The 15,952-nt window shown below is 28.5% G+C and overlaps 1 long non-coding RNA gene across 2 annotated transcripts; it reads left to right on the top strand.

Annotated features, from left to right (window-relative positions):
• Window positions 1-13,422: 13,422 nt before the first annotated feature.
• Window positions 13,423-15,362, top strand: LOC149519726 (uncharacterized). Of its 2 annotated transcripts, none has more exons than XR_016338906.1 (2): window positions 13,423-14,147; window positions 14,829-15,362. It is a non-coding gene; the product is annotated as an uncharacterized LOC149519726 (long non-coding RNA). The 2 variants fall into 2 exon arrangements; XR_016338905.1 differs by having other exon boundaries at window positions 13,423-14,121.
• The last annotated feature ends 590 nt before the right edge of the window (window positions 15,363-15,952 follow it).

A 15,952-nucleotide genomic window follows, 5' to 3' on the forward strand; every position in this document is an offset into this window, starting at 1 on the left:
TCACTTCTTATTGTGGTAGAAACATTCTCAAGACTCTTTTCTATTTTCTTTCCTCTTTAGGTTTCTATCTTATTTTCTCAACTTCGAAGCAATCATAACATTTAAAGCTACCTATCATGTTTTATTGACTAGTGTGGTTGATTAGATTATACATTTGAGCATTTTAAAAAAATCTTCCCGGACTTCATCATTCTCATTTTATTTTTTTCATGCCCTTATCATCTTGGATTTCTTTCCAAAGGAATGCAAGGATTTTTTACGAATATTATCTTTCATTTATTCATCATCATTCCAATTTCATGCCAAATATAGTGCAATAATACATTCATTTATTCATTAGGGGAATAAAAGGTGAATAATATAATAAATTTGAGAAAAAAATGTATTCTTTATTGAAAGGAATAAATCATAACTGGTAGAAAAGAAAAGCACATAATGGGACAAATATTTGAATAGAATATTAGCATCCAAATAATGAATATTCAAATAATTTTGAATTTTACTTCAAAAGTATTTCTAAAAAATTTTATTGACTTATAGATCATTTTGAGCTCATTAAAATTACCCTAATTTTATAGGTCTGCAAATGATACTGATTTTTCATATACCTAATTATCTTTTCTATTTTCAGCTCAAATATTTTTCTACCAAAATCACTCTTTCAAGTTTCAATTTGAGTTTTCTTTTTTTCCACCTTTTTTTTTCTCTTTTCCTTTTTTCTCTTCTTTTTTTTTTTTTCATTTCTTATTCACTTCATTTATCATTGATATCCCCATCAAATTTTAGACCAATCCTAAAACATGAAAACAAATCATGATCTCATTATCCTATCATGAAGCATACCTTAGTTCAATATGTCATCTTTCAATTCAAGAGTTCATATTTGATCAAATGGACTTTTAGGGCACATATCATAGGCTAAGGTAAAAGGTTATGAAAAAAAAAGGATAAATTAAGCTCAAAACATGTATTTGAAGGGTTTAAAGACCAAAAGATCATTTCTCATCATGGGAAAACACTAATATTTTGCCTTTTTTTTTTCACTTTTTCACTTTTTTTCACATTTTTCATTTTTCTTTATTTTCTTTATTTTCTTCCACCATTTTTACTAAGAAGAATTCAAATTCAAATGGGATTTTTCTTTGCTTTTGAGATCTTATGTGACCTTTTCTTTTTCAAACAAGTCTGATTTTAAAATTTGCCCTTCAAATGTGAAAGGTGATCCTTGGTAAGGTTTTTCTAAAGAAACTATAAGCTCAATAAGGTAGCAAACGGATAGCTTTCTTCATATAAAAGGTAAAAGAAAAATGGTTATTTATCACCTTAAATTTTAATATTGTTCTTAAAGAACTTTTATCAAATAAAGATAGATTTATCACTGAAAAGACCCAAGGTTTATGAAACCATCTTTGACTTCTTTTATATAATCTATCTTCTTAATAGATCACTTTTATCAATTTAAATAAGTTTTCAAAATTGAATCCCAAATTATTATCATGATTGTTTGAACATTCATCATTTGAAATTTGGGAATGGGTAAAAGAAAAGATATGGCAAGATGCATAAGGTATAGAATAATGATTTGAATAAATGAAAGAGGTCATGTAATAAAAATGCATTGTATTTACCACTTTTATTAAGATGATAAAAAAATAAAAGAAATCATAGCATCATTCTAAAATAAAAAGACTGACAAATCCAACCATCTTTAACTTTATATATCATTTTGTAGATTATGCCTTTGTGTTGTCAGGTAGAGAGCTTTTACTAACACTCAGCTTTTCTGGCTTGTCAAAACTCGCCAAACCTATCCCAATCAAACTTTGCACCTTATGTTTGAAAGTAAGGCAACTTTCTATTAAGTGGTCCACATTTCCGTTATGGTAATCACAAGTGGCATTAGCATTGTACCATTTAGAATATGGCAGCTTTATTGGTTTTAGGTGAACAAGTGCTACCAGCTAATTTTTTACAAGCTCTTGAATATCTCACATATGACATGGGAAATACATTAATGCAGGCTTTTTCTTGATTAGCTCGTGACCCTTTTAAATTGCTTGTCAGGTTGTTCAGTCAAGCAATCAATTCTCTAGTAGTAAAGTTAGGCATATAGCTAGGTGTTTGGTAATGAAAGGTAGATTGAAAAACTAGTGGTGGAATAGACTGCTAGGAGTAAAAGGTTGGTGTTACATTATTTGTAAGAGGATAATGTGCTTGATACATCAGGAAAGGGTATAAGAAAAATGTCTAACTTGCTAACCTCATAGCTCATAACTTGAACTTTATTTTCTCTTATTAGGCACATCATCCATCTTTGCATTGGTTGTTTCTTTTTTGAGCTTTCCACTTTTAATGGCATTCTATATTATATCTTCAGATATCACCATGGCAACAAAATTTTTAGTGACGTTCTTGATCATTTTCTCATAATATAAGGCTTTCAAGATACTCACAAATGAAATTGTTATTTTTTTTCACGATGAAAACTGGTTAAACTTGAACAACTACATCTTTCCAACTTTGTGAATACTTTTTAAACTCTCAGAAGGTTTCTTCTCTATGCTTTGTAGAGATAGAAAATCTAGACAAGATCTATGATATGATTGTACTAGGCAATGAATGCCCTTGTTAGTTCTTTCCATGAATGGATTTACGTTCTATCCAACTATACATACCATCTTACCGTAAGGCCCATAAGACTCTCTGGGAATACGTGAATCAACAATTTATCACCATGAGAATAGGCAATCATTTTACAATAGCACATAGTGACTTCAGTCACTAAGCACTTAGTACCATCATATTTCTCAAACTTCGAGACTTTAAACTTGGGTGAAATAATGACATTAGCACTAAACAAAGTTTGGCTACATCTATGAAGCCAAAGAAGTCCATATTTTCTACAGCTCTAATCCTTTCTTCTAAAATATTCATCTTCTATTGTGCACTTATATCTTTTACTTCCTTTGATGTATTCATTTAAAATTTTTTTTTTCTCTTTAGCATCATTTAAATCAGGGATTTGAATTGGATCCAATGCCTTTTTCTTCATAAGTTGGGTTAGAATGACATTGAAACTGACCTTGGGTGCCTATAAACGGCATTCTAAGATATGCTCCAAAGAATGGCATTTGTTGTGTCTATGTAACTTGAAAAGCTTGGGCTTAGTTTGGGCTGAACCCAAAAGGATATGAGGAGTGTACAATGTCTTTGGTTGTGGCTCATTCAAATTAGGAGTTTTTTCTACTTTTTTCTCTTTGTTCAAGTTTTTTAGCATATCTATCATCTTAGCCAATTCTCTTTTTATTTCTTTTTGGGCTTTCTCAACCCTTTCCAATTAGCTAAGTTGTTTTTATTCTATGATTCTTGCTTCAAGGTGAGAGTGGCAAGTAGGCTAAATCAAAGCATTTGATGATCAAGCTATTCTTAAACCTTGATTACCACAAATTAAAAAGTTTATTTATTGCATGCTCCTGTCATGAAGGAAAGATTATAAAAATCATCCTAATATGCAACCACCACATTTTAAAGTTAACACAAATGATCGTGTTAGCTTTAAATTAATCCTTATTTTAAAATGAAAAAACATGAAGCTAAATAAGCTTGATTGAGATTTTGAAAAAGGTTTATTTAATACATGTTCTTAAGTTTTATTATTTTCGGTACTAAATAAATAATATATTTTTCAAAGTGTAAAAAAACCTTTCTTTATTTTCATATTTCTCAAATCAAAACTATCTTTAAACATTATTTATTTGAGTCTAAATGAAAGTCCAACTATTGTTTTTAAAGTGAACTTATTTATCTTCAACTCAATAAAATTTTGATAAAATTGGTTTTGAAAATAGATTAACTTAAGAAAGTTGTTTTGTATGAACAAAGTTCTCCAACATTGAACTTGTTTTATTTTTTTTGTATTAATTCACAAAGTTTTAATATTTAAATTTTATATGGTTGAAAAGCTCTTTGAGTCTACTTTCTAATGGTTCAAACAAAATCAAAATCCAAATTTTCTAAAAAATGATTTTTAATTTTTACTAGAGACTATGCAGTTATCTAAAACCTGCATAAGGGATAGATTTGAAAATTCACTATAATTTTTATACATTGAATTATGTGATGAATTTTATATGGATAGAAAACCCTTTAAGTTTAGTTTCTAAATCTTTAAATGGTTCTTGATTTAGAGTTGTATAACTTAAGATATTATCAAATTAGTGAGTATAATGCAAAACAAGAGACTACCAATGGCACTGTTCATCCAGAATCACTGGGAATACAAAACCTGGCTGACCCAATTGATCGAGTACCAAGACCAATCAATCCCTTCAGCTATAATGATAAAAAATTAAGTAAAATTCAAGAACCAATCAATCCCCTTATCAAAACCAATCAGTCCTTTCATCCCAATCAAGCTCTAATGGCCAGTTTCAGAGGAAAAAAACATGGTTTTTCATTTCCAAGCATTCCCGATGGTTATTTCCTCATTTTTCTTTATAAATTGAGCATTCCAACACACCAAGAAGTTGATGAATCAATAGAGCAAGATCAATCAAGTCATATATTCATTCTCTAAAAAAAATTAAGAGTTTTAAAGCTTTAAAGTCTATATCTTTATATTATTATATCCAAATCATATTTGTTGTTCATTCATCATTTTCTTACACTTAAACTTAGCACACACCTAGTCTATTATTACAAAATTACCTTTGATATACAAAAGAGGAAGAAAGTAAAAGGTGAGGTACCTGCTTAAGAGCTTTGTAGTGAAATTAAGTAAAATACTATAAAGGTTGAGGATTCTATCTTAAGCCATAGAGAGAAAAGATAATATTGTATTTTCAATTCAAGATTAGTGGATTGAACCCTTGGTGTGGACAACCAAGAAGAGAGGATATAGGTGCCTTATAAAGAATGACCAAACTTTTATAAATTTTTGTGTTTGATTTCTCTATCCCTATCTCTTTATTTTCATTATTGATTATATTTACTTCAAGATATATCACTTGTTGTCATTTGCATCGTATTTTGATATTGACTTTAATTTTCCATTCAATTATTTTGAAATAATTGTTTGAGAAGAATTTGAAGAAATCCAATTCACCCTCTCTTGGATCACTATCTCACCTAAAAAGCTAACAATTGGTGTCATAGCTTTAGGGTTTTTTTTTTGTAGGTTTAACCACCTTGAGTAAAACTCCTATGGCTCAATTTAGGTTCAAAGATGGTGAAGAAGTCCTCAAATCTCCTATGATAAAAATTTTTGAATTTTATGAATGCAAAATGAGAATGAAAATGTTCATCATGTTGCAAATTTTTGGAGCTTGGTTAATGAAAGAAAGAGGGCTTGGAACTCTTTCAAATAATGCAAATTATTCGAGGCAAATAATGAATGATGCAAAGGCCAAATGCTTATTCTATAAAGCTCTTGACTCTCACAACTTCAACTTGATTTAAAATTGCTCCATTTCAAATAAGATATGGAGGAAATTGGATGAGATACATGAAAGATAAATTTCCAACCAACATGCATCATTTCTTATGGCTATTGAAGAACCAAAGGTAACCTCTAACTCTTGTAATTCAAACTCTTATCTTACAAGATGCTTATAATGGTTTAGTAATTGAGTTTGAAAATATGTACTTAAAACATAAGAAAATGATTTAAAAATTTAAAGTTGAAAATGAATTTTTAAAGAATACAAAGAATAATTTGAAAAAACAAAATGAAAAGTTGAAATGAATTTGGAAGCCTCTCATAAGAGAATGAAATATTGGAAAAAGAAATTTTTAATTTGAAAATGAAATTTGAAGTTTTGATGAATGAAAAACATAAAGGTTTTAATAATTAAGTGTTAAAATAAAAAAAATACAATTTTTATAATTTTTATGGTCATACTACACATATTTGTCCTATAAAGAGAAAGGTTTTAATTTGGAATTAGGTAAGTATGGGTTCCTAAAGGAACAAGAGATATTGTGATTAACTTTCAAGGACCTAAAGTAATTTCGGTACCAAAAATCAAATGAGAATGTCTTTTGTAGATGTGCTAGAGTAACGAGTTGCACTGTGATTTTAAAGATTGAATACTCTAAAAAAAAAATTGAAGATGGATAACCTCTAAACTTTTATTTGAAGAGAATATAAAATTGGTTGCCCATTTTTGTCGAACATTGAGTGCTTAATGGCTATTAGTATATGTTTGTTGAAATATCTTGAATATGCCAATTTTACTTGATATATGTGAAGCTGGAATTGAGTATGCATTTATCTTTGCTCTTGAATGTATGATTGAGATGTTGATGAAATTAATTTTGGTGCTTAATTGTTTAAGAGATGCTTATACTTATTTTGAGGACTTTAAAATTTGTTGGAATGGTTCAAGTTGATTAAAAATGAGCTTAACAAGTTTTTAGATTTTTTAAGGTCTTTTCCAAGCAAAAGTGAGCTTTAAGGTGTCAAAAATCAAAATCTTGAAAATACTAAGCTTTGAATGGTTTACCCTATTTTGTTTTGTATCAATAAATTTGTTTAAATAAGTTTAGTGCTACAAAAATAATTTTTATGGTCTTAATGCATTTTGTGTGGTATATATTGATGGTTGAATTATATAAAGGCTAATAAGCTTGCTTCAAAAATTTGTTCATATTGCACATGTTTATGACTCAAACAAGTTTTCTTTTTTATGAAAAAAGCTTACAAACTTGTTCTAAAGTCTATTAAATGAAAGTGACAAAAGTTTAATGTTTCAAGGGTGTTCTTGGCACTATTCATGCAAAAATGGGGTTTGGACCATTGAAAATTTGAAACACATGTATTTGTTAAATATTTGTGCTTTTATCATATTTATTTGATCATTTCAAACTTGTTTGAAGTGGTTTCAATGCATAAACTTTGTCCAAACATATTTTCATACTTGAGTTGCAAAAAGGTATAGAGTTAGAACATTTGCAAAATCATGCAAAAAATTTGCTTCAAAATATTTTTAATCTAAATGCCTTATTTGTACAAGTCTAAAATGATGCTTTTAACATGTTTAAATTTTATTTTTGACAAAAAAATTAAAATCTCGAATTTGAAATAAAGAAAGAATTGTAATTTCTTATTGTTTTATTGCTACAGTAGAAAAAAAAAGGGATTGATTCCCTCTTTAAGGGATCGATTGATTTTTTGGCCAAAAGCAAAATAGACTTGAAAATCACAAGAATGGATCGATCACCCTACATAGGGTATCAATCACCCAATGACAAAATCGATCCCATTGTGGAGGCGATCGACCTATTCTAGCAAATGCCACCAAATTGAGTTTTGGTTATTCAAATGGGTTGGAATCACATGTGGCAAGCTTATGTTACACCCCTTTGACTTTGGACTTTTGATTTTTGACTTTTGACTTTCAATTTTAACTTTGACCTTGAATTTTTCAATATTTTTTTTTTTTGGAATTAAAAAAAGTCTGCATTATGAATATTTATTTGATTATATTTTTAAATGCTACATTGGAACAAGTATTTATTCCAAAATTTTAAATTTGCTTTCAATACTTGAATTTATTGTTTCTCATATTTGAAATTCAATTTTTTTATTTTATAAGTCCCATGTGCATATATAAATAAAATTAATTTTTTATACAATGCTAATGTGGTCAAAATGCTTGATTTGAAAATGCTTAAATTTTTATTTCTTGACTTTTGCTTTTAAATTTGATATATGATGAACTATTTGATCTTAAATGCAAATATTGTTGGTTTATACATTGTTCTTGTTAAGTATGTGTGCTTATATGAATATGATTGAGCTTTACTTGACATGTTTGCAGCATGACTTAAGTGAATGATTTTCTTATGATGATTATGTTTGCCTTAAGTCATTGATTGGTTATGGCTTATGATTTGTGCAGACATATTTACGCTTTGTGTTAAAATTTTAGCTTCTTTGATAATAAATATGTCTTCATTGTGCTTTCAATTGCTACATGGCATTTGACATTTTCTTTTGTGTTTTCTTGAATAATTTTGAATATTGAATATGTCTTTCTTGTGTTCATTATTCTCATAAATTGATTTTTGCACATTGTGTAAGAACTTTTGCTTTAGTACCATTCTTGTGCTATTTGATTTTAAATTGATATATAGCTTCAAGCTTAAGTATATATCTCCATTATTATTGGTAATTTGTGCTTAAAGAATAAATTTTCTTTTGCCTATAATGACTTACAATGTGAAATTCATCTTAGAATCTGAAATTCATTTTCTAACAATTGGTATAATTTTTATCAATTAGTATTCTTGACGCTACTAATGAAAATATTTTATCAAGAATGTTTTCTAAGTTTATGTTAGGAGAACTTGAAATTAGCATGATTGAGCTTACATTTTTTAGTTTTCAAAAGGAACAAGCAAACCAAGTCACATTCATCAATCAAGCCTAGTTTTGCTCAAAACAGTTGAATTGGAGAATTTAAAGCCAAATGAGCATAACAACATAGCTTGACATGGATGGAGCTAAATGTATTGACTACATGCTATGTGCCTATGATGAATGAGTTTGCATACATGCTTGCCTTGATATGTGCTTAAAAGACTCATTTGTTTTGAATACTTTGATTGTGTGCAAAAATGAGATATTATGCTTAAACATATGAACACATTGTATAAATTAGTCACCAAGCTATTTGATAAAAATTGTCTCAATATTTTTGAAAGCTTGGATTGATTAATTCACTTTGATTAATATTCATGCCTACTTCTTGATTACCTTGATGTGATTAATATATCTTTTTTGCATGAATATTTGTTTAAGATGAATCTTTAAACATGGCTATGAGTTTACTATGTTGATTTCTTGATCTTTAAATTGATTTGACTCATAGATTAGGAATTATAAATTTGAAATTTATATACATGTTCATTGATTGAGATTATTGAGATAGCATGTACCAAATTATGCCTAAATGCTTGCATATTTTTTTGAATTAGGTATATTGCTATGTATTGTGCATATGTATGTATGATTTTGATTGAAATATATGATTGAATACTTGTATATGTTTGGGTTAAGTACATTACTATGTATTGAAAAAATTTGGATTATATTTAAATGATTATGCTTTCATTATTTTTTTGCTATAGCATACGTGTTCATCATGTTAGAGAAATCATGCTTGTATAATTCTTTGGTATAACATGATGACTAAATATTTACTTTGGATAGGATATAATTATGAAAGAAAGCTATTATGCATGTATTGATTGAACTTTTCATATGGTTGAAATATATTGTGGTCCTTGGAAGTTTGTGAACAAAATAGCTAACAATTGTTAACAATTGGTATCAAAATTGCTAAAGAATATTTGAATTTTCATGGACGCATATTTATATGCCTATCCTTGATATATCTTGTACCTTTCATATAAAATTGAGTTCCTCAAAATTGTTTCACTTCTTCTTTTATTCAAAGGAGGATAAACTTTACAATTTTGCTTGAATTAAAATGAGTTGTTTTGTAATAACAATTGATATACTTTGTAATAACATATCTTTAACAATTGATATCCTTAACATTTGGTATGAGCTTGTTTGTATATGCATGAATGTATACATGCTATTGATGTTTTAAATTCTAAACACATTTTATAATAACATGATTTATGAGTAGGTTGCATATCATTTATTATCCTTTTGCTTATAAATTTCATGTGGCTAGGTTGAATGAATATTTTTATGTTATATTGTTTAAATTGGATACATTAAAATATTATGCTCTTGTGATTGGATACGTGTAAGTGAACTTCATTGTGTATATTACACTTGAATACATGCTTTCACTATACTCTTGATGTTATTGGTATCATGCATTTTATTCCATGAGTTAAATCGATCTCTTTTTCTTTTGCTATGACAACAAGGAAGAGAATTTATAGATATTTCTTCTTGTATACTTATAACAATTAGTATGGGAGCATAAACATTTAGTATAAAGAGCTTAAACAAAAATGGAGGAAATGTTTCATGAATATATTTGTTAATGCCTCTTTGTGTTTATTTGCTCATTAATTTACTCGTGCCTTTTTGCTATGACAAAAAAAGGGAAAAATATTATATGGATAAATTTGTTTATATGTTGCTTGTGCTGAATATACATATGTTCTTGATTGTGCTTATTTGATATATTTTACTAACATATATTTATTGAGTTGTGTTGGGTTAGGATGTATAAATTGAGGAGGAGTTTTACCATGCATTATTTAAGGGAGAGTTTTTCAAAATATTTTTAAAAAATCTTAAGTGTCTCAAAGAAAGTTTTTCATCAAGCAAATTTATCTTTAAGTTTTGTCATATCAAAAAGGGGGAGATTGTTAAATTTAAATTGACCTTTATTTTGAAATGACAAAAAATAAAGCTAAATAAGCTTGATTGGGATTTTGAAAAAAGGTTTATTTGATACATGTTCTTAAGTTTTATTATTTTTGGTACCAAATAAATAATATGTTTTTCAAAGTGTAAACAAACTTTCTTTATTTTCATATTTCTCAAATCAAAACTATCTTTAAATATTATTTATTTGAACTTAAATGAAAGTCTAATTAATGTTTTTAGCTTATTTATCTTGGACTTAATAAAATTTTCACAATATTAGTTTTGAGAAAAAGATTAACTTAAGAAAGTTGTTTTGTAAGAACAAAGTTTTCCAACATTGAACTTGTTTTATTTTATTTTTTGTATTAATTCAAAAATTTTTAATATTTAAATATTATATAGTTGAAAAGATCTTGAGTCTAATTTCTAATGGATAAACAAAATCAAAATCCAAATTTTTTAAGAAAAAATTTTTAATTTTTACTAGAGACTATAAAGTTGTCTATAAACTGCACAGTGGGTAGTTTTGAAATTTTACTATAATTTTTATATAATGAATTAGATGATGAATTGTATATGGATAGAAAGCTCCTTAAGTCTAATTTCTAAACCTTCAAACGGTTCTTGATTTGGAGCTGTTTAACTCAATATTTGATCAAATTAGTGAGTAAAATACAAAATAAGAGACTACCAACTTTAGTACACAGTCGATATGGGATTCATGGCTCCTTTCAAGACCGTGACATCCTCTCCCACTCTAATGAAGGCCCACCGTCCTCGGTGGCACATCATTAGTACCCCTAGAGCTGACACTAATACCACTACTCAACCTCCAAGCTCACACGGCTTAAGGACCCAAGCATAGACTCATCTGATGTCCCAAATCAGAGTAAGAACAAACAAGTCATATATTCATTCTCTCAAAGAAATCAAGAATTTTAGAACTTTAAAGTCTATATTTTTGTATTTATTGTATCCAAATAATATTTATTGTTCAGTCATTATTTCTTTGTACTTAAATTTAGCAAACACCTATTCTATTATTTGCAAAATTAACTTTGATATACAAAGGGGAAAGAGATCAAGAGGTGAGGTATCCTCTTGAGAGCTTTATATTGAGATTGAGTAAAATACTACAAAAGGGTAAAGATTTATTTCTTAAGCCTTAAAGAGAAAAGATAAGATTGTATTTTCAATTCAAGATTAGTGAATTGATGCTTTAATGTGAACAACCAAGAAGAGAGGACGTAAGTGTCTTATGGAGAAGGATTGAACCTTTATAAATATTTGTGTTTGATTTTTCTATCCCTATCTCTTTATTTTCATTGTTGATTATATTTACTTCAAGATATATCAAATGTTGTCATTTGCATCATATTTTGATATTGATTTTAATTTTTCATTCAATTATTTTGAAATCATTATTTGAAAAAAAAAATTAGGAGAAATCCAATTCACCTCTCTCTTGAATCACCATCTCACATAAAAAGCTACCAAACCGAAATGAAAATGCATGAAACAAATAAAAAAATATATGCAGCCTAATGCTATCTTGCTTTAAGCAAAAAACAGATAATAGAAGAAATTCAATTAACACACACTTTATCATATGCTTTTAAAATGACAATTGATGCAACATGATATATACAAAAAGTCAATTACAACATAAGAGAAATCAATCAGGGTAAAAATGTAACCTAAATGTTGGGTTATTTCTACAAAAGGGAAGGTATGACTTTATCTACAGGTTAAGTCCTTTTATGGTTTACTGCATAAGTGGTTTGAATTCTTATAAACTAAAGGTTCCTAAATTGCTCCTTATTGTTATTCACGACGAATTAGTAAAGCTCTTTCATCATCACCCACCATAGGTTGCAAATAGAAAAAAAATTAATTTGAGTGAGAGTATTTTGCTAGTCACTATGGAGATGTTAAAACCTCACAAAAGTATAGATACTTTACTCCCTCTTAGAGGGATAAAATCAAGTCTAGAGCTCATGTTATGTAATGTGATATGGATGACAAAATCTTGATAAGTAAAAACAATAATAATCAAAAGAAAATTTTAGTTAAAATAATTAAATTTGAGGCTTGGATAACACAAAATCTATTGTTGGCCTGACTCTCGCATTTCTTTAGTGAAGCAGTCAAACTATCTAAATCTATAACTTAACCATTAGACAAAAGAAGTGGATTCACTATTATTATTTTTCGTTTAAGTATGATTGGTTACCTAAAACCAAAACTCGATTAAAAGGTACAGTTACTTATAGGGAAAGTTATAACACCCTTATAATACCTGTCTAATGGATGGTATCAATTGATTTCATTTTATCTAAAGCCTTAAAATATATTTAAAATTTTATTAAATAATTAAATATGAAATATTATTCTTAAAATTTCTTAAATAGTTTGATAGCAATTTAATAATATTTTTTCACTTTAAAAATATTTAAGAAGATTATTGTTAGTCCATTATCAAATTCAAAAATTTATTCAAAATTCCAAATTTAATTGGAATCTTTTATATTGGAAAATCTTCTTAAATTTATTATTTCAATATTTTTGTAGAAATTTAATAATATTTCTTTATCCAGAAATTTATATAAAAATTACAATTACAACTTTCTAGTAATCTCATCATTGGAAGAAAAATAATTTTATTTTTTCAAATTTTAGAAAAAATTGATATTTCAATTTTTTTCTAATTATTCAAAATTTTATATTAAATAAAAATTGAAATTTTAACTTTTTTCTCAAGCTTGTTTTTTATTTTCAAGAATTTAAGAAAAAACTATATTTCAATTTTTTCTTAAATTTGCTATTATTTTTTAAAATTTAAAAAATTTGATATTTCAATTTTTTTCTAAAAATTTTTCAAGTTTTAATTTTAAATCAATTTTAAATTTTATTTCTTTTCAAATAATCTATAAATATATTTCAAATCTAGAAATTATAAAATGCAAAATAAATATAAATAAGTGAAGGAAGTTTTTAAAGAAATAAATAAAGAAAAAAAATTATCAAACTTTGGGATAAAACCCAAACCAAAAGAGGTCTAGAGCTATATGGGTCAAACAAATGGGCTTGATTTTCGGTCTAGGCCAATAGTCCAAGACTGAATTTAACGAGAGCCGGGTCTGGATCTGCTTGTACACTGAGTCTTTTCTTTTCTTTCCGTGAAAGCCCACCATTTCATATTAGTATCAAAACCAACAAAAATTTTCTTTCTTTTATCTGTATTATTTTCTCTCTTTTGAAAATCAAAATTCTCCAACTTCTCTACATTTCTCTAAATTAAACTGTCGACCATTACAAACCCAGAATCTGGCGCCCCTTCACCGTCGTCGCACCACTGTCTTCGCCGGCCGCCGTTCGCCGACGACTATGGCTTCAAAATTTGGCCCAAAAATTCCTTTGCAGCTTCTCTTTCTTTTTATCCAAGTTGATTTTTAAAAAAGTTCACGAAAACTCCTGGATCCAATCTTCAAGGCCGCGACTTGCAACTCCCGAAACACCCTCTTCCACCATTTGGGTCGTCTTGAAACTTTAGTATGTTGTTCCCCTTTTCTGCTCTCCTCTTCCACCGTTTCAGATTTCCCAAAATCCACTCACCGCCTTGAACCGGCAACAACCACTGCGGCCGATACTGCCGTTGCCACGGGCAGGCCACTACCAACTGCGGTTCTCACTGACTTAGAAACCTGATACGAATCCCAAAATCAACCAACTCGAACTCAGAAACTCCCTGCAGAAAAAGAGTATTTTTGGTTTTTTTTACTCTCCTGTATGTTGTCGTGTTTGTTGTGTATTGCTGAGGAAATTTTGTGTTTCTCTCTGTTGGTGCATCAATTTCTCCCTGGTCTAAAATCCAGAAAGGGAATCAAGAACACTAAGATCGAAACTCTAAGAATAATGCCTAAATTGTTTCTCTTTCAAATTGCCCCATTTTCCTTGGGGTAAAAATCCTAGAAAACCTAAACACGCACAAACTCTAAAACCTACATCTCAACCCCGAAGAAAATCAAGAACACTAAGAACGAAACTCTAAGAATAATGCCTAAATTGTTTCTCTTTCAAATTGCCCCCATTTCCTTGGTGTAAAAATCCTAGAAAACCTAAACACGCACAAACTCTAAAACCAACATCTCAACCCCGAAGATTGTTTTAAAATCTGCGGACTGATTGTCCTCTCCCTTTCGTTGTGTTGATTCTTGATGTTTATGTAGGTTTGTTTTCTGACTAGGACCGGAATAAGATTTTGAAAATTTTCTTTATCTGATAAAACTTGATTCCAATATCAATTTCAAGAAAAAATGATCCAAATCTTTTTTTTTTTTTTTCATATTTCCAAAAGTTCTTGATTCGATCATATATTCTGTTTTAATAATAATAATATTATTAATAGTAATAATAATAAACAAAGAAGAAAGGAACTTAAATGCTCGTTTGTTCACTCGTTTCCCAGGTGTTTCGCTCGTCGCTTGCAGCCTCGCTCAATCGCTTGACAACTCTATATCTATATGCTGGAAGCTTACTTCCGGATCAGCTAAGATAGATCTTCCCATCCAGGTATGGAGATAGATTGCTTATACCCATTCAGAAATGGAACCAAGAAGCCAAATTCTGTCACCATGGCTGCTGGCTGGGTATTAAAATTAGATCCGTTTTGCCCATGATAATGCAAGAGGAAGTACAGTTTACGCAAGCCAACGAAGCGCAGTCCAAGTCCAAAGGAGTATGATCCAATAATAATAAAGATAACTAGACTCAAATGGATTAACTTGACACCAGCAACCTTAATTAGACCAAGAATAAGCTCTCTCGGGATCCAAAAACATTTTAAAATAAAATTTCGTTTAAGGTTGTTTACATCTCTTAAAAACTTGTATGTGTTTCAATAAGTGCATCTTGAGTGTTAGAGGCAAGTCTTGATGCTAGTTATGTAGCGTATTGTAAGTGTACAAGTCACATAAGTAATATAAATTAAAAAAATTTTAAATTTTCCTTTTTTAGGGATTAGGTTTGTAGTCTAAGGGGAAGTATTGAAATTGGACATGTTAAATATCTTTGGTTCGAGAGAAAATTTTTTGTTTTTGTTTAATTAAACTAAATTAACTAACTTAAACTTAAATTACCAATTAATTAAACCTAGAAACTATATCAAGTGAAATTTAATCCTAATTACTAACAAATTATTGAAATTCCTAAATTAACCCTAAAACTTAATAAAAGTGAAAAGTTACCTAAAATAGAAGTTACTAAAAAAGAAAGTTTTTAAACCTTGAATAAAATGGCTCTAAATTAACAATTGTCTACAAACATAGAATTGAATTTTACAAATTAAATTGCATGATGTAAGCTAATTAACCAATAAATAAAAACAAAAATGAAAGTTTACCCTAAACATGATGAAACCCTAAATGGCATGTAAAAATGCTTGAACCTATAGTAAAATGCATGGCAAGTAAAGGTATGAAATATATAATAACATTAACCCAATTTAACATATAAATTGAATATGAATGATGCATGGCACAACTTGAACCAAAACTACATGCAAACTACTCATTAACATGAAATTTAAGGCAA

Source organism: Durio zibethinus, chromosome 3 (genome assembly GCF_047325235.1).
Source record: "Durio zibethinus cultivar Kanyao isolate XHJ-2024 chromosome 3, ASM4732523v1, whole genome shotgun sequence".
Taxonomy (NCBI): Eukaryota; Viridiplantae; Streptophyta; class Magnoliopsida; order Malvales; family Malvaceae; genus Durio; species Durio zibethinus.